Genomic DNA, 20,227 nt, shown 5'->3' with positions numbered 1-20,227 from the left:
CACATTTACTGCTGATATCATTTACAGGAGTGGCTACAGAGAAGGAGGAGAAACGTAATATTGTTCGTAATATTCACTACCATTTAATGCGTTCCCACTGTTTAAGTGATCTGTATTTTCACTCTTTGACACATTCATCAACTCTGTAATGAGCATATAGTTCCCACTGTATGCCAAGTAACCAGGGATATACAGCTATGAACAACACAGGAACACAATAGCCCCCACAGGAAGATATTATTAACTCCATTTTACAGAGGAGGAAACTGGGACTCAGAGAGGTTAACTGACTTGCATAAGATTATAGCTGTGAATCTTGTTCATTTATAAAACTTCTCTGGCTAATGAGGTCCCCACGAAGTCAGGACTGTGCCTGTTTTCTCAGGCATCCAGCATATCACCCATTCCCAAAGAGTAGATGCTCAGTAAATATTTGTTAAATAAATAAATGAGTGAATAAATGAATAAGTGGATGAATGAAGGAACAAAAGTTTGTGTGGAGTAGAAGAAAGACATAAGAAACTAGAGGAATGTTGATATCTTGGAATTTATTGTTCTCATGTACATTTATATATACACATTTCACATGCACCACACACAGTGACTAAATGTGAGGGTGTAGTTATTTGGAAGACTAGGCATTGTATATTAATATAAGGTTATATACTATGCTTTAAACACAGCTCAAAAATTTTACATTGGCACCTGCATAGCATGATAATCTTAGCTTCCATTTTATGCTTTTAGTTCTATTGTGATGACTGGCCATAATAAAAATTTGCTGAGTGGATGCAAACAGCTGAGCTGCTGCAAGCCACTCAGTCTGGATTCTTTGATTAATTATTAATGAAGGAAACATATTTTATCTTTTTAGCCCAAATGGTTTAAGGCTCAGTGTCTATCATCCAGCATCCTTACCCACTTCTATTGCAGACCTGTCATGTGAGTCTGTCTAGACCACCACTTAATTTAACTGGGCCTTTTTTCCCCTATCTTTGATGTAGAGATACTGGTACAAACCTTTCTCAGAACTATTATGAAGAACTGCTTTAAAAGAATGGATGTTAAATTACTACATGCATATCCCTAGTCACATAATCAAATAATTTCTATGTTTTTTCCTTTAGTGTTAAAAGAAATGAATGGGGTATACAAAATTAGCAGCTTTCTTGAGTGATTGAAATGCCCACCCCTATTTCACTTGGGGATACTCAGTTTACCCATACTCAGGTTATATACTGATATGTGAAATCGTTTAATATAGTGAAATTCCTGGGCAGTGGACAAGGTTTTATAGTTTACAAATAGGAGACAGATTGTCAAATAAGCCTGAGACATTAGGCACATTTGAGAATTATTTACTTTTCAAGGAGTGAGAAAGAATCCACTTCACCCAAAGACTGGGCGGTTCTTGCCTTTGTCTTTAGATGAATTGAAACTGCAATGAGTTCGGGCATCAAGCCAATTCTCTTCCTAGTCCTCCCCTTCCAGCCAAAAAAAACAGCAGTTAGTAGAAATTATGCTGCCTATATCCTACTCACAAAAGGAAACAAATGTTCCAGTAGAAAGTCAGTAGGAGGCATTTGGTACCAGATGAATTCTCTTTTCTTTCGTTGCACTTGGATTTGTCCATAAACATACCCACACTTTTCAAGAAATGGTCCTTAGGGTCTAAGTAAACCTTGTTAACAGGTGACCTAATAGGATGTTTTAAGCAAAATATGGAAAGATTCATATGCTATTCCTGAGCATCTCTTTAAGAAGTGAAAGGCTTAGAGGTTTCTTCTGCTTTATTAAACTTGATATATGTGCTTGTTTGAGCTAGGTAAACATTAGGTAGAAATAGGGCGCATCTTCAAAAAAAAGACTTTTTTCTGCATAACTTCTTTAATATTTCTTGATTTAACCCTAGTATGACTATAAACTAAACACCAAATGCAATCATGATTTATAGTACAAATTCAGTATTTTTAAATGAATAAATGATTGAATAAATAGAAGAATGAATGAAATGTTCTAGCCTGCAATTGAGAATCTCTTCTTCATCCAGATGTTGTCCTGGACGCTCTGGCTTAGGAAATGGGAACTGTCCAGGCCTGCTATGAGAAGAGGTTATGGAAAAATGTTTCACCTGTGTAAGGAACTCCACTAGTGCCTTTTAGGGGAAGGCTTCTAAGATGTCCTGAGGTGGCATTTCAATGGGTTATGCCTAAATATGTATTCATGAGATTAAATTTCATTGTGGTTTTGTGTGTATGTATTTGTGTATATGTATGAATATGTAATGTATGTGTATATGTGATATATATGAAATTTATATATACATATATGAATTTGGTGGTAGCATCCTGAAACTCTCATCTGCCTATGGTGTAATCTGCCTGTGCTTTGCCATGGTAATTAAAATCTTTGGCCTCATCCGAGGATGAGAGAGCAATAGACCCTTAGGCAAACATAGTACTCAACCAACATTAAGTGCTGTGAAATGGCAGTATTTGGATAATAAGATTTTGTCTCTAAAATGCTGTGTTGTGCTTTGCTACCAGAGATTTGTGCCCTGAACTTCTAGAGAAACTGCTGTTTTCAACTCTTATTTTTTTTCTGATGTTATCACTTTAGCCTTCTGGTAGGTGTATCTTCTGGGAGAGAAGGAGCTGAATGCACAAAAACTTTCAAGGAAGGATTATTGCATAATTCGCTTGAGGTGAAAGCCGATACTCTGGAAGTTGGTTCATCATTTATTGTGATGTGGCAGATATTAGAGGTCTTTATAAACGCATTGTGCTTTTGAAGTGTATTCACAAAGGATTGAAAGTGGCAGAATATGGCAAGTCACATTTATGCCTCAATGAGAATTATTAACCTGCCTAAAATACAATGATAAGCTTACATTTTTTGTCAGCTCTACTTACCATTGGACTTCAATGTTTGAAAGATATTTTAGAGAATCAAAGAAGTGAATGGAGGGCCGGCCCTGTGGCTTGGTGGTTGAGTGCCCGCGCTGCGATGCTGGCGGCCCGGGTTCGGATCCCGGGTGCGCATCGAGGCACCACTTCTCCGTTCATCCTGAGGCCGAGTCCCACATACAGCAACTAGAAGGATGTGCAGCTACGACACACAACTATCCACTGGGGCTTTGGGGGGAAAATATAAAATAAATAAAATCTTAAAAAAAAAAAAAAAAAAAAAGAAGTGAATGGAAAATATTTTTTTGTTGCCTGAATCATAAAAATAAAATTTATTTCCACTGCAAAATAGCAGAAAGTAAATACTCCATCTTCCTGCTGTTGCTGCTAAAAGGATAAGTAAAGAACCAAAGAGATTTTTTATATTCTAGTTAAGTACCTTCTGAAAGAAATATATACCTCTGTGTTGCACTCCAATTCAGTTTATTTACCTTACCTTTAGATGTAGAAATATTCTAGAGTTGATGCTGAGAATTAAATGTTTTATATTGTGTTCTTAAATCCTTAGTCAAATATGGGGTCTTTAGAGAAAAATTATTTAGGCAGAACTTCACTCTAATAGATGAGAGAAGACTCTAAGAGGAATATGAAGTAGATTTCAAGCCTCATTTTCTTTTAAAGTCTGATTGGATTCTTCCTGTGATTAGGGAGTTAAGGGGAAACCATGGAGATGAATTAGTTCCTTCAGGCTTCTATTGGGCAAACTATTATTCTAGTGCACGCTTTGATACAGCAGGAGGCTGAGTGAGTTTTTTTTCCTTCTTCAAAAGGTAAACTGCTTAATCTTTTGTAACTGCTAGAAGCAAGAATAAATAGAAAGAAACAGATATTGAAATATATTATTTTAAGGAATAACTAAGATAAAGCCCATAAAGTGCTTAGCATAATAATGATCAATAAAAATAAAACTCTCATTCATTCACTCAACAAATACTTATTGCATATTTCCTAAGTGCCCATAAGTAAAATTAACATAGTTCCTTCTCTATGAATCCAATTTTTATAGTGTAATGTGATAACTGTGGCAGCAGGAGTAAGATCAGTGTATTCTGGGAGCACAAAGAAAGCCTATCTAAACCTAACTGTGAGTCACATAAGCTTCACAGGACAGATGATGCATGAGCTGAGTTTAGATAAATGGGGGAGTAGGCAGGAGATGAAAACAGCATGATTGTGTTTGGGAGACCATAATTAGGGGTAGGGAGGAGGAATGGAGGGAGATGGGGTGAGAGGAAAGTAAGGGTAGATCATGAAGGGCCTTTGTGGGCTGAGCAAAGAAGGTTAAACATTATCCAACAGCAATGGAGAACCATTGTGTTCAGTACTTTTAAAGACAGTTAGGATCACAAAAGGAAAGTTAAAGATGGTCTTGATTCTCAAAAACCTCTAATAACAAAAATAAGATATTAAGAGTAAGAATTAGGAGATAAGCCGGCCAATGAAAGGTAATATATGATTATGCCATGCTAAATTGTGTGGTTCAGAAATTCCCACTCCAGCATGGCATCACCTTAGGATCCTTCTCAGCTCAATACTCCAGGAAGCCTTTAGAGTCTGTTGGAATTGGCACAAGATGTAGAAAACATTTTCCATCCCTGATCGATAACACTGTAAAATAAAGTAGACATAATCTAATTGAAAGAGCCCAGTCTTAAGCTGAAAGACCCAGGTAGAGAACTGAGTCTCCCACTTGGTTCTTTTTTATTCATTTTAAATTCATTTATTCATTCATCTCACTGTCTCTAACTATTCTGGGGACATCTGTGATGTGACAAGGCTTTGGGGATGATAAAGATGAACCGGAAACAATTGTTGACCTCATGTTCTTGAAGGTTAGGCTACAAGATAAAGCAAATACACATATACTCCAAACACAAAGTAGGAAGTGGAAAGTGCCTAAGAAGAGGTATAACCACCACGCTCTGGGACCCTAGAAGAGGGAGTGATTGCTTCCAATTGTGAGGATTGGGGTAGTGTGAGATCAAGTGAGACTTCTCAGAGCAAGTGACAATTACTTCAGGCCCTGGGCAGGTAGAATTCAAGTATAAAGAGAGGGAGAGTGTAGGAGCAAAGCTGCAAGGCATATCAGGCCCATATACATGAAAAGCGAAGTGAGTGGTGGAGTTAATTAGAGTGGTGCCTAGGTAGAAGACACCAGTGGGAAATGAGGGTTGAAAAGCAAGGTGGGGCCTGATCGTAAAGTGCCATAAATGCTATGCTAAATAAATTTGGACTTTATTCTCCAGTCAGTGGGGAGCCAATGAAAGTTTCTTTTCTCCCTCTGGCATTCATTTGTCACTTAACATATACTGACGTTTAACTCATTTTTTGTCTATATATCCTGCTTCCCTACAAGATGGTACATTCTGTGATGTCAGGGACTTAAGTGTTACTTCTCATGTACATAGCAAGTATTCATATTGGATAAAGGAGAGATATAATTTTTATTGAGTATGTTTTATGTGTCAAACAATAGTGGATGCTTTCACGTATGAAAACATCATTCTTCACAGCAGTCTAACAATCACTGTTTTAAAACGAGGGAACTAAGATTCAAAGTTAAGGAACTATTGCAAGGTCACACACTTAATAGGTGAAATGAGGAATCAAACCTACGTCTGTCAGCTCCAAGACTTGTACTCTTTCACGGTATTACAGTGTCTCATTGATTGATTGAGTCACTCATTTAAACAGATGTTTCTTGAATGCTTATTTATGTGCCTGGTGCTGTTCTAGGAACTGAGAATACAGTGTCATGGTGAACACGACAGAAGAGTCCCTGCCTCCTGGAGCTTACACTCTAGTGAGAGAGTCAGACAATAAATAAATAAGGAAATAAACAAAGTAAGTTTAGATGGTGATAAATGATATGAATAAAATAACAAGGTGATAAGATGGAGAGTGATGTAGGGCGGTGGAAAGGAAAGGAGTCTGCTTGTGGTTAGGGCAGGCTCCTTGATGGTGGTAACACTTGAACTGAGAAAAGGATGTAAAAATCCTGGAGACAGATTTAAAAGCAAATATAAAGCCCCCAAGGCAGAAATGAACTCAAAGTGTTGGAGGAACATAAAGGGGGACATGATGACTGGAGCCTAGTGAGGGAGAAGAAAAGTAATACAAGAGGAAGTCAAAAGAACACTTGTTTCCTAACGGGTGTTCATGACTTAAAATTCTTTTGCCCCGTACAAAAGCTATAGGATTTAGATATTAACCCAAATCTTCAGGGTTGCAAGGGAAACAAAAGCATTCCTAAGCAGAATGGAGTACACACAGCCTGACTTTCCCCGCCTCTACTTCCCCTCTCCCAAAATATACCTGAGAGGGAACATTGAGTCCATTTGCTCCCAGAAAATATTTCTGATTCCTAAGTCTAGGTTTTATGGGCAGTACTAGGAAGTTAGGATTGTTTGGATACCAATGAACACATTTTGAGACCAGTGACAATGTGGTCTGAGGGGAGTTAGTACTCCTCACTCAAATGGATGCTGATCTCAACATAGCTCTGAAATTTATATATCATGTCTTTTAGTAAAGGACACTGACTCTGCAAATAACATTGCCTAAAAAATAATGTAAAAGGGTTTTGGAATCTTTACCACTTCCAATGGTTCATGTATTTGTCAAACAGAATAAAAATGTTTGCTATAGACTTAGCATTACTCTAAGAAGCCTTTGACTAATGATTTGCTTGGAGTAAGAGTGTGAAGTCACACCAGGAACGGGGGAGTTTGTGCGCCAGGCTTCAAACAGGCAGCCTGTGCATGCTTTTAAAATCTCAGTGCAGCTGAGATCACAGTGAAAATTCTTTCACTTAAGGAGTTAGTCCTTTATACCGTGTCCTGCGGTGGTGAATAATATTAATTTGATAAGTATTAAATTGTGATGGACCTACCTCTTCCCTCCCCTCCTTAAACATTCTGCTGCCTCAGCTCCTTAGGTTCTCTTTCAAACTAAGAAAAATGGATGAGAACCAAGGTTAGTTCTAAGAAGTTATAATACTGTCTAACACTTATCGAGTACTTGGTAAATAGTTAGCTTATTACCAATTATTGAGCCCCAATAGTATACCATGTTAAGTGCTTTAGGAGAATTATCTCATAGACTGTTTACAACAGCAGTTCTTAAACATTTTGGTCTCAGGACCCCTTTTTACTCAAAATTAATGAAGACTCCTATATTGTTTACATATATTTTGTCTATCGATAAGTATCGTATTAGAAATTAGGACTGAGAACTTAAAAATATTTATTAATTTATAAATAAAAATAATAATCCATTTACATGTTAACATAAGTAACTTTATTAGAAATAACTATATTTTTCAAAACAAAAAAAGATTAGCAAGAAGACTGCCATTGTTTTACATTTTTCAAAGCTCCTTTATGTCTGGCTTAGTATAATACATCTAGATTCTCTTATTTTCATTTATGCTTAATCTGTTGTGCATGTTGTTTTAGTGGAAGTAAATGAGGAAAATGTAGTTCTTTCATAGGTATATGAAAGGAGAAATGTGAAATGTTTTCAGGTAATTGTGGATATTATTTTTTAATACTACACCAAAACTTGACAAATCATAGTTTTATAAAGATTAGTTGCAATGAGGAACCTGAAACCATGTGAATGAACTTTTTATACTATATTACACTAAAATTCATTCACCTATCTTACACTTTAAATGGGCCATTTGCTCATGCATGGGTTTGTCATATCATGTAGTGGTTAGTTGGAAAACATTGATTCACTGAATTATACACATCATCTAAATGTTGACATATTTCATTATACAATATCAAAAATTCCTATTGTCAATATTACCACCCATCTCATCAGAAAATTCTTTAAGTTTGGGGACGCTATCATGCTGATGGTGGTGGATGCAAGATTTCCAAATCCTAATGTTTGCTTGAAAATTTAAATTTTACAGTTAACAAAAAATACCATCAGTTGTTTCGTGGAAAAAACAAGCTCACTTCATTAATTTTCAGGAAAGTTTTTGCCAAATACCCAAGACTGAATAATCATAGTTTGTATGTCAATTGTTCTTTCAAGAAAAAATACTAATCAATGAAAATATAGTTAGTTTAGCTTGCATCTCAAATGATGCATAAGTATTTTTTCTTGAGAAAACCATATGCAGTATACAGCAGTGCTTTAAGCATACCTCTCATTTTATCACATAGAATATTAAAATGTTATGGACTCAAAGCTCAAGATTTTATAAAATTGTTAATTTTCACTGCATCTTCAAAGATATTCTTAAGTAAAACTGACTTGTTTTTATTGTGAATGTACGTTTAGTGAAGAATACACTGATTACTAGTACACTTCAGTGCCACTGCCTTGATTCACGCTAAGGCACCACAGTTTCACTCACCATTGCTTTTACCATCAGCATGAAGGTAAACACAGTGAAAAAGACAAATAACATCTTATTATTATGAAAATGCTTGTTATCTTGAAGATAATTTGAGTACCGCTAGTTTATAACTAACCCAAAAGCTATTATTTCTCTTGTGTTCAGTTGAAGAAACTATACTTCAGAGAACTTAAAAGAATTGTTCAGGATCACAAGCCAAGAAGTGGTAGGGCTAGACCTAAACACAGCAGGAGTTATTCCAGAGCTTCCTGTCTTAATCCACTCCAAGAGAATGGCACCCAATGGGTGATTGCAAGTGCCCATTTCCATTCCTCTTGGCCTAGTCCGGGTTGGTAGAGGTAGGAGCATGGGTTGAATGTTTGTTAAGTCAGAGTCACAGTTAGTTATTCCCAAGTTGCCATTTCAAAGGAGAGTTATTTTTAAGGGCTATAAGTTTTGGGCTGTAGCAAGTGAGCACCTACATTACTGCCAGTAGAAAGAAAGAAAAAGTGCACACTGCCAGAAAAAAAAAAAAAAAACTAAGAAGCAGCCTTTTTAAAAAATTCTCATGGTTCAGTAAAGAGTGAAAAGAATAAGACTGTCTTGTTCAACAGTTGGTAATTTTCAAAGATTTGGAATAGAAAAGAGAAGAAGCATTGTTGATTTGAGAGAAAATGGGAAAATTATACCTTTAAAACACAATGAATCAAAGAAAATGGTGTGTAAAGTGATCATTCTCAGACATTAGGATTTTGCAATATCCTGATCAATGGGAAATAAGGAAATTAGCTAGGATAGAGGCAGTGGGAATAGAAATAAGAGGATGAAAACAAGAGGTACTCAAGAGAGAGAATCAACGGAACTTGGCAAGTGGTGGATGAGAAGGCCCAGGGAGAAGAAAAGCCAAAGATAAATTTGAATTATTGTACCACACCATGCTGTTCACGTGTATATGGCACATCTCTCCAACTAGACTACTATAAGCTCCTTGAGAAGAAGGACCACGTCTTTTATTTTGTTTTGTTCAAAGAATTTGACACAATGTTGAGCACATAGTAGATACTCAAATAAATAAATACAGAATTAATTACGTGATTCAACCATTAGCCCTCTTACATTAAAACCAAATAACTCCAATACTTACAACTCTTACAATAAAACCAAATGACCTTATAACCCCCCACCTGACCTTTCCTTGTTAGCTCATTCACACAAATGATTTCAAGTATTTTCTGTTTATTTTAACCCAGCAACCATTTACTGAGCATCTGCTGTCACCAGGAATTCGATTGAGAGCTAGAAATACAATTGCAAAAGTAGTGTGGCCCCTGCCTTCCAGATGCTAAGAATTTAGAAGGAGAGAGACACATATACATGTAACTTCATGGTCTTAGTCACAATATAAATGAAGTTGTGTGGAATCACAGAGGAAAGGGCAATCACATCTGCCTGAAGCAGTTGGAGAAAATATCACATACAGCATTTGAGATGAATTTTGATGTTTGACTAGGAATTCAACAAGAGAAGAAGCATTGCAGGCAGAGGAAGCAGTTCAGCCCAGTTCATGCAAGAGTTTATTCAGTTCTTTTCATGTATAGGTACTACATGATTCTGGCATAGAAAATGAATCACTCAGTTTTAATGCTTTGGATTGATGCTCACAGTAAAATAGGGAAGATAAACATGTAAACAAGTATAGTACAATGTGCTGTGTGCAATAATAAAATTGTGAACCAGACACAGAATAATATAGAGGAAGAAAATGAAGGGGAAAGTGAGGACCTACTCTGGGTCAGGCATTTTTCTTTACATGCTGCTAAGGGATATATCCAGCTACAAGGAAGAAAGTACAAGTTCGTTGAATAGTGGGCAGTTTACAAAATGGTGATGCTTAGATCATATCTCTGGCTTGTGGACATATTTTCTTTAGTCCTCACAATGTTGACCTGTGTGGTAGCCATGGAACGTGCCTCACAAACTGGCAACTACAGGGAGCATAACTGACTAAGAACCCATATATACATTTCAATGTAATAATTTTCCAACATTTAAAAATTGACATTTCCCTTAAGAGAATTAGATTCCTGGCTTCCCTCGGGGTTGGGGGGGACAATATTCCAACATTAGACCTTCTTCTAGAGTGCCCACTATCCCTAAGAGCTGAATAGTACCTCTTCCCTTTAGATGAGATGTATGCTCAATCCTCACTTCTCCCTATTTTATTCCCAATATGAAGACCAGTGGCTATTTAATACTCTGGCTCTGTTATGTTACCTCTCCTGTGCCCATTTCACCCTCCTCTATGTCTTGTCTTCCTTCAGAGGCATTTGAGTTTTAGATTAATTTTTTTGAGCACATTCCACCATTAGAAGGATAGTGTGAAGTGACTCAGGCCTGGAAGCCAGAAGAACAATGAGGAGAACTGATGAAGTTCTAAGCAGGGGCAGTGATAATAGAAGTAGAGAAGAGCTGGATAGATGTGAGGGATATTTCAGGGGTAGAATCAACAAGACATGATGTTTAATAAAATGTAGGGACTGATGGGCAGGCAGGAGTCAAGAATGACCATCAGATTCCTTGATGTGATAACTGAGTGATTCATGAGCTTCCCCACTTCTTTCTTATTTTCCATACACAAACTGTTCTAAACAGGTATCTACTTTAATCTTTCACATGCCAGGAAGTTTTCAGAAAACACAAGAAGAGATGTCATTGGAAATAGAAGGCTTGATGGAATTCAGGTGAGGGACTCCATTGTGACCAACTTACATTGGAAAAATGATCAAGAAGTTAAGAAACTATGTTGGGAGCTATTGAGAAGTATATATTATTAGCATATAGTGGCATTTCAGTTAAATACTATTGCAGAGCACAAGATAGATGTTATTTGGAAATTTTGTAGTTGGAGTGTCATTGACAACGTCCTAAATCAGATCTTAAGAATTCACAGTTCAAATATTACATTTGGTCCCAAATTACTCTCCTTGCTTTCTGATTTAATCTACCCAGCCCATTCTTAATTCAGCCTGCACATTGTCCTTGAATTAATCATGGTAAAACACCACATTTAGCATGTCATTCTTTATTAAGAAAACCTAGTTTCTCAAGGAAAGCCCATACTTCTAGGTCTGGCATTCAGAAAACTTTCACATATACCCTCAAAGACTTGTTGTGAGGACCAAAGGAAATAATTGTGCCTGGCACTTATTCCTGATATTCCTACAGTTACCCTCCTTATTTTCTTGCCAGTATCTTGACCATCCTTAAGGAGGGAGTTGTAAGCTCTAGCACAGTGCCTGGCATGTGGAAAGCCTTCAATGATCATGATTCTTTCTCAAGACTTCAGTATTTTTCTGCCACTCCATTGACACCCAGAGATCTCTCAAACTTAAAAGGATCCAAATGGAACTCTTGATTTCCTTCTCCCAAACTGGTTTTCTCACCCTCATTACAGTGTTCTCCATCTCATACATGGCATCCCTGTCAAGCTGTTCATCATCTTTGATTCTTTTCTTTCCCTCACACATTCAAATCTTCAGTGAGTCCTGTCAATTCTACCTCTAAATCATGTCTCAAATCTTGTCATACCCACTGCTACCAGCCTAGTCCAGCCACCATCAATTTCTGACCTGGACTATTACAACTGGTCTTTCTGTTCCCCTCTTTGGCCCTCTCCACTAAGTTTTTAAACAGCAACCAGTGTAATCTTAAACTAAATCAGATCATGTCACTCCCCTGTTTTAAATCTTCGTGACCCAACAACCTTACATTGTCCTACTAGGCCCCCAAGGTCTGACCCCAGCTACCCTCTCTCACCTTATCTCTCTCTTCCTTTCCTTATCACTGTACAGCTATTCTGGACTCATTTTCATTCCTTAAACAAGTCAAGCACTTTCTTCTTTTTAGGGCTTGGCACATCTTGTTTCTCTTCTTGGGACTCTCTTCACCACTACATTGCCTCACATCTTATCCTCTTCTCATCACTACCATAGGACTTTTCTCACTTTCACTGAACATTTTTGGCCATTTTTTTCTTCTTCTCTATCTTTTTGTCTCTTTCCATCTTCCAAGGAAACTTCAATGTCAGCCACAAAGTACTCTGACTTAATCATCACTCTAGGACATTCACATGACTTGACTTTTACTACACTCCCATGACTATCAGTGAGTGCTTCTTAATCTCTGAAATCTTGAACCCTGAAATCCCCTAGTGCCCACAGCCTGTTGCCTCCTCTTCCATACTCCGTTTCCCATAAACTTATACCTTGACCTTGTTATGGTCTCAGTCTTTTCAGCCTCTTCTATTCTTCCAGTCTACGAGCAGCCTCCTTCCTTCTCTTCCTTTCCTATACTTTCTGATTTATATTACTCATTCCTTTTTTTTTTTAATTTTATTTATTTTTCCCCCAAAACCCCAGTAGATAGTTTTATGTCATAGCTGCACATCCTTCTAGTTGCTGTATGTGGGACGCGGCCTCAGCATGGCCGGAGAAGCAGTGCGTCAGTGCACACCCAGGATCCGAACCCCGGCCGCCAGCAGCGGAGTGCCCGCATTTAACCGTTAATCCACCTGGCCGGCCCTACTCATTCCTTTGAGAGTCAACCACATTTGCTTTTCAGACCTCAGCCCTAAAGCAATCAAACTTACTCTTTTCACTCTTCAAAATTACTGAGCACTGTGGGAGAAAATCCCATAATCACACTGACATATCCCACATATCAGTGCTGCTCAACAGACCGCTACTGATCCCAACGTGTCTCTCTTGCCTTGCAGCTGCAATTCCAAGCCTTTATTGCTCTACTTAAGTCTCCAAATTCATTCTATACCTTTCCCTCTGATGTCCTGACATCTAAATGTATAGAGCAAAGACATGTCATCAGTCAAGAACTCCTTTAGCTTCCTTCTCCTCTACCTTAAAATGACCCTATGACTTCTTCTGCTTTAAAATAACACTATAACTTTATCTACAGGGTGAAACAAAATGGACCTGGTAAAGATAAAAAGGCTCCCTCTGCCTACCCAAGGCTAAGTTATGCTATCTCAAAGGCAAATTTCATTTGTTCTTTTGTTAGACAAGTTTTACAAGTATAATATGTGTGTATGTATTTATGGTAAGACATATTTATAAGGAAAAATTAAAAAGGGATTTGCTCAAAATGACAAAAGAAAAAAGATCTATAATTCAGATAACCATGAGCAATATTAATATGTTGGAGAAGATACTTCCAAATTTTTTCTATGCATATATATTACAAAGTGAGATCAAAATTTAAATCCTATATTGCATTCTGTTTTCTTTACCTAAAGATGTACTGTAAAGATCTTTTCATCTCATAATACCATTGTATTCCTTGGCATGGCTATACCACATGTATTTAACCAATACCTATGGTAGGACTCAAAGAATCTGGACTCGAGACCCTATTCTCAGTTCTCCTTCTTCAGGATTTTATTTCCCGTGTGCTCTCTTTCTCTTCTGTAGCTTCAATCTCCCTTTCCAGGGGCTTCTTCCCCTTAGCACATGGGCATGTTTGAGTCCCCTCCCTGCCATCCTCTAAAATCTACCACTGCTCTGCCTCCTTCTCATCAAGTACTACCACGTATCTCCCCTAAGAACAGAATTCTTTCACAAAAACAGTAATCTGCCTCCACTATATCACCCTTTTACTTCTCATGAGTTCTTTGTTCTACTGTAGTCTGGCATCTCTTTCCACCTGTTTGCTGAAACTGCTTCCTCTTCACCATCCCCCATCCCCTTAAAACACTTTCCTCTAAACAGCTACCAATCCCCACATACAAATCTCCTGATGGCTCCTCTGCTCAGCAGCTTCCAGAAAAACACAATTGAATAACACAAACTATGGGACATCCTAAATGCAACTCCTAGCAGTTGTAATTAAGTAAAAATAGGCATCTCTTATTCCTGGGCTGAGAAGTTTATTCGAAGATACATGGATTGTTAGATCATATTTTTTAAAAAAAGAAAAGAAATAAGGAAAATTTGAGGGGGTAAATTTTTTTTTTGGTTAAATGTAAGCAACAGTAGTTAGAAATGTCTGTATTACACTCATATCTTTATATCCTAGTAATAGGCCTGGGGCCATTTATCTTTTGATATTGCTGTATGTTATAGAAGGTGTGTGTGAGAAAGACTTTGAATGATATTCAACAGTTAATATCTATGGAAAATATAGTTTTTTATTCTCTGTGCCATTCTAGATTTACTGCCTAAAATGAAATTACTTTCAGGACAATTTAGAATATTGCTTGTAACTAATGGATTTTTCTATCAAGTGATACTTTTCTTCTGGCATATAGCCTACAAAGTTCTTTATTTGAATTTGCTATTATCTGTTTTAAATTTTTTTTTGTATCTTCTTTCTACCTATCTATGTTGTTCACTATTCTATTATATTTGTTGATCAATGGTCAAGTTGTACACTAGTAATTTTCAATCTAGGTGCATACCAGAAATTTCAAGATTAGAGGCTGAGGTATAATTATATATTTGAGAACAACATATATATTATTTTGTAGTATAAGTTATATAAAATAAAAATAAACAAATGTCTTTGCTGGAGCAGATATGTAGATGATAAGACTTGTGTATTGATGATTCTTGGCAGGGAGTGAAAGAAACATAGATCCTCCTGGAATGAGGGGAGTGCACGGGAATCTTGGGGTTGGTAAGAGAATATATAAAATTTCAGTGTTTATCAAAACAAGACATGGGTGTTGAACGGTCAAAAGACATTGTTTGAATCTAACTTTAGCTTTCATTGACTTAACAATGTTCAGTACTGCCTACCTAACCATCCCTTCCCCCACATTCAGAATTTCTAGCTAAATTATCTTTACCAAGAGAAATATGTATAATAAAAATGTAGGTTAAAATTCATCAACAAATACTTGTTGGATGAATAAATAAAGGCATGAATGAAAGAATACATTGTCTGACTTCTTTTCACCCTGACTGTCCTCGTGCTTGTAAGGACCCTTTTAACAATGCTATGTGTCAAACCAAAGGAAATGGACTAACATTGATTGATCATCACTCATGTGCCAGGATCTGTGCTTGGCACTCTGCCTATATATATATCATTTGCTTTGATCTTTCTAACAATTTTGTGAAGTAGGTATTATTATCTTCATTTTACAGATGAGGAAACTAGACTTAAGGTTAAGAAATTTGGGCAGTGTCAAACAGCTAGTGAGGGCAGAGCTGGTACTCAAACCTAGGTCTGACTGGCTCAAGTTCACGCTTTTCCACTAGAAATTTTTTGAGTATTTTAATGATACTGATAGGAGTGGTTTAGACCCTTTTCAAAAAAAAAAATGGTTCATTATTACTATCATTTTTATTATTTCCCTACAATCAAATTATTTTTTTAACTCAGAAGAGGTAATGTGATATAACGGAAAGAAAATGGTATTTGGAGCTTAAAAAATCTAGTTTGAATCTGAAATCCACTATTTACTTCCTTTCCAGCTATAGGTAAGTTGCTTCACTTTCTCAGCCTCAGGGTTTTTCATTTATTTTTGTTTTTTGTTTTTTAATATGTGAACAGGGAAAAATACTATCCAGTAGTTAAGACATTATAAGAATCCTAACTCACTGTTTAGCATAGAATAATTATGCAATAAATGTTAGTTCCCTTGAGGATATTTTTAGTATTGTACTAAGGATTTTATAATTAAAAAAGAAAGTCTCCCTCTTAAGTAGTTTGAATTATTACTTAAGCAATTTTACTATTACTAATTAGTAATTAATAATTATTTTGTTAAAAAGAAGTCATTTTCTCTGAATATTTTCAGTGGTGATCATACTGTAATTAAAATGTCATATACATTTTTCCTCTCACATTTATATAATGAACATTTTCCAATTTCATTAAATGTCACCACAATTTTAGTGGTTCCAAAATATTCTCACATTCAGATAGATGTACCATAGTATTTTTAACCATTTCTCCAATTGTGAATTGCTTTTTGTTTTTTTTAACATTAGAAACATAATACTGTGACGAAGCTTTGAACACAAGTCTTTGCACACGTCTCTGATTATATCTTTAACATAATTTCCTAGAAATGAATTAACAGATCAAACAGTATTTTGAACTAGGAACTTAATTACTAAAAGTCAAAGAAATTCTTTGTAGATAGAACATTCTATAAATGCATATGATTATAATATCACACTATTTTCCTTTTCTTTTTTGTAACCCCATTTTGGGAGTAATTTTCATTTGGAGAACAAATTTTTAATGAAAGAAGAGCTTTCCCGAGGATATTATATTTATATTTGCAACCACTAATTAAATAGTAAAGTGCCTTTCCTTTTTTGCTGATTCTTTTGCTGAGAGGAGATGGAGCGTAGCATGCAAAAGAGGAAGTGCCATTTGGCCAGGCAATGGGCTTGTGCTCCTGGGGATGAGTCAGCAAATTGAAGCACTGGGAACCAGGAGAAAAAATGGTCCCTTCCAGCCATTCATCCATCATGGAATCTGCCCAACTACAAGGGAACAGCAGCCCACCCAGAAGTCTGTACTGGGGCTGCCCTCACCAGCATGGCACCTTGCAGTTTCCATTGACTGGGTCAAGTACCAACTCTTGGTTAATTAGTCACAATTTTCAGGATCTAAGGGTGTCAGCCAGAGGTCTCCTGTTCACAAGGAGAGATTGCTGCTCAGAGGAGAGAGGTTCTGGGGTCTGCCCCTGCAGCTGACTGGCACTGGGATGATTGTCAGGGGACGAGAATGATTCAGCCATGGAGAACAGCAGGCAGTAATTTCACTGCTGCTCTTTATCTGTCCTGCTGCTGGCTGGTAGCAAAAGCCTGAAAGGGAAGGCTGGGAGAGAACAATGAAGGGAGATGAGAAAGCACTTTAAATAACTTCCTTAGCTGAAGTCACATGACCCTCTTCTGAAGAACTATGGTGACTGTCCAGGCCTAGCTGGCAGACTGGTTTTAATTGAAACACAAAAGCTTTTGGGAGTCCTTGAGACCAGAAACACAGGTCTACTTGTACTCTGTCTCTACCTATCACTTTTCTTTGTGGATTCCCTGATCCATTCATTCTTTTCCTCAGAGTGGATTTGAGGATAGGGGAATCTGTATTAGTAAATGCCAGAGCCACCATATTCTCCATATAGAGTCAATTCCAAAGACAGTGGTTAAATGTTGCTAGGTTTCATCAAAGCTATTACTTCAAAGATCTATTGATTCATAGAATAAGTTTTAAAAATGCAACAGTGATCTACTTCCCCCTCTAAACGTTCCTAAGGCATTCCTTTTTCTCTGTTGGCAAGAGCAATTTTCCTACCAATCTAGCCAGAGATCCAGAAGAATCCTTTAAAGTCATCCAATTTAACCTCTTAATGGATGCTTGGGCCTCTCATGTCTAGTGACTAGCTAGCTGGCCATTGAGTAAAGGGCCTTCCCTCCCTTCCAAAGCAGCCTATCCCCAGTTTGGACAGTTCTGTCTCATCATTCATCCATCAGCTAAGCTACAATTTGAATACCTGGGCTTTCTGTTTTTATTCTTATAGCCACACAGAAAAAATGGCTTCTACTGCTGTATTACATTCTTTAACACGTTGTGGACTTTTATTGTGTCCTTTCTGAGTCTTCCCTTTAGAGCTTGAATTTTTCAGTATGTTTGTTTGTCTGTTCATTCATTCATCAAATATTTATTGAACAATTCTACATGCCAGACAAGGCACCAAGAAACAAAGATGAATACTGCATGGTGCCTGGCTTCTAGAAGCTCAGTTTGAAGGAAAGATAGACTCATAAATATATAACTTCAGAATAACACAGTGCTGGACATAGGTAGGCATGGAAATCTACAAAAACTCAAAAGAGGAGTCACTTTCCCAGAGCAGTGGAGTTGAAGTGATCATTTAATATTTCCTGGAGAAGACACCATCTGAGCCCCATCTTAGAAAACTGGAAGAATTGGACCAGTCAAAGGGGACATGGGAAGCTTCTGGTAGAGAAAACAGCATGAGTAAAGGCCAAAAGATGAGTTATAGTGCAGGAAAGGATTATATGTTGATATATATATAAAGAAAAGTTATAGTGCAGGATTGTGCAGGAAAGAAGCAGCAGTTCAGCTCAGTCTTCCTGGGTCTGAAAGTGTAAAACTAGAAATAAAAGAGATAAGGTTAAGAGCTAGATCATGAATATCTTTCTTACATGACAAAGTCTTGAGTGCCCTTTCTAAAAACATTGATACCCAGGAGAAAGCATTTAAGCATCTCCCAGTTTCTGCTTGCCTACCTCCTTCCCTACCTCCATTCATCAATAAATTATTATCCCTGAGGTGCCAACTCTAGTAAGACCAATATACTCCAGTTGATGTTCCTGGAGCTAGACCCAAATTACATTGAAGACACACATCTTCCCATCCTTTTCTTCCAAAACCCCTAGATCTTAGAGAAACTGCCTCATAAATCAACTAAATGCTGTCTTGGTGGCTATTTACATGACAATGTAGTTGAGATTATACAATGAAAATGTACTGATCACCAGACGCCAGACTATCACTGCCCTTTCTGCTCTGCCTTGAATTCCATGAAGGCAAAAATCATCTAGTCTTAATCCCTGTAGCCTTAGCTTTGAGAGTCACGTAGTAAATACTCATCCAATACTGATATGGTCGTCTGGTGTTAATAGGTACTTAAAACTAAAAATGGATCCACTTACACTCTGCTCTTAAGAACCTCACGGTAAAGACTCATCTTGTTCAATTCTCCTTCTTGCTGTCGTCATTCCAGCCTTACTGTCTGTTTCTTGGACCTGGCATACCCTTTCTCCTCTCAGGGATTTTACATATGTTTTTTCTTCTGCCTGGAACATTCTGTTCTCCTCCCCAACTCCCACCCTGACCTCCTTAAAAGTAATTAACTGCTATTCACCTTCAGGAAAATTCCCTATGTTTGGTTCTCCCTTCAGCCACTCCTGCACTCTGCACCACCCCTTCATATGCCTCATAAACTGACATCTTCACTACTGTAGCGTCAGGACTTAGTCCAGTGCCAGGCACAGAGTTGGTGTTTAATAAATATTAAATAAATTCATGATTACATGCCTGCTCTTAAGTAATATCTCTGTCCAATGAACATTGGAATTTTTCAAAGAAGAAACAGAGTTAGAGAAATGTCAGAAGTATAAAAACGTGGGATTTCAGTTGCCATGGTTGAATTATTAATTTGAACCTTTCAACATAAATGTATAATTGTGAAAACAACCTTCTGGAATTCAGAGTTTTAATAGTTCAGTCAATACAGATTGCTAAACCTTACCTTGACATTTGCAGTGGTATAACTGTCAAATTACAACTGATCTTACCTTGACATTGAACTTTTCTGACTAATTGAGTGCCCTAATTAAGTTTTCTGGATTAACTACTAAATTCTTTGTCCTCGTCTCTTTTTACCCAAGAGCAGAATTTAATCAGGTGATCATAAATTTAGTAAGATATATTTGTTGTAAGAGTATATAGAGAAATTAAACATCCAATGACAGGGGACTGGTTAAATAAATGATGGTATATGACCTTGATGAAATATTACTTAGTCATTTAAAGTGGATAATTATAAAGACTACCTAGCTGTATGGAAATGGCTTAAAATATAATGTGAATTGGAAAAAAAATGGGAACATAATATAGAAAAATAATGTAACCATGGGGATGGAGATAAAAGAGAATACATAGATAAGAAATACGTTAAGTAAGATGGTTTGTGAATTTGGGGGAGACTTTTAATTATATCTTACATACAAATTTTAGAAAGTTATGTACACTGGATGTCAATTACTGTGTCTGCAGGAGTAAGTGTGACAGCTTTATTAGAATATAAACTAGTCAAATTTACATGCTGCAGCAGTGATGCATTCCT

General features: G+C 37.0%; 1 protein-coding gene across 11 annotated transcripts in view; it reads left to right on the top strand.

Moving 5' to 3' along the window:
- Positions 1–20,227, top strand: part of DLG2 (discs large MAGUK scaffold protein 2) — a 1,864,788-nt gene that overhangs the window by 1,304,414 nt on the left and 540,147 nt on the right. The gene's annotated exons all lie outside the window — the stretch shown is intronic.

The sequence above is a fragment of the Ceratotherium simum genome, chromosome 7 (genome assembly GCF_057802395.1).
Source record: "Ceratotherium simum simum isolate JZ-2026a chromosome 7, ASM5780239v1, whole genome shotgun sequence".
In the NCBI taxonomy this organism is placed as follows: domain Eukaryota; kingdom Metazoa; phylum Chordata; class Mammalia; order Perissodactyla; family Rhinocerotidae; genus Ceratotherium; species Ceratotherium simum.
The sequence above is the reverse complement of the archived record's forward strand: the minus strand, read 5'-3'. Positions and strand labels throughout refer to the sequence as shown.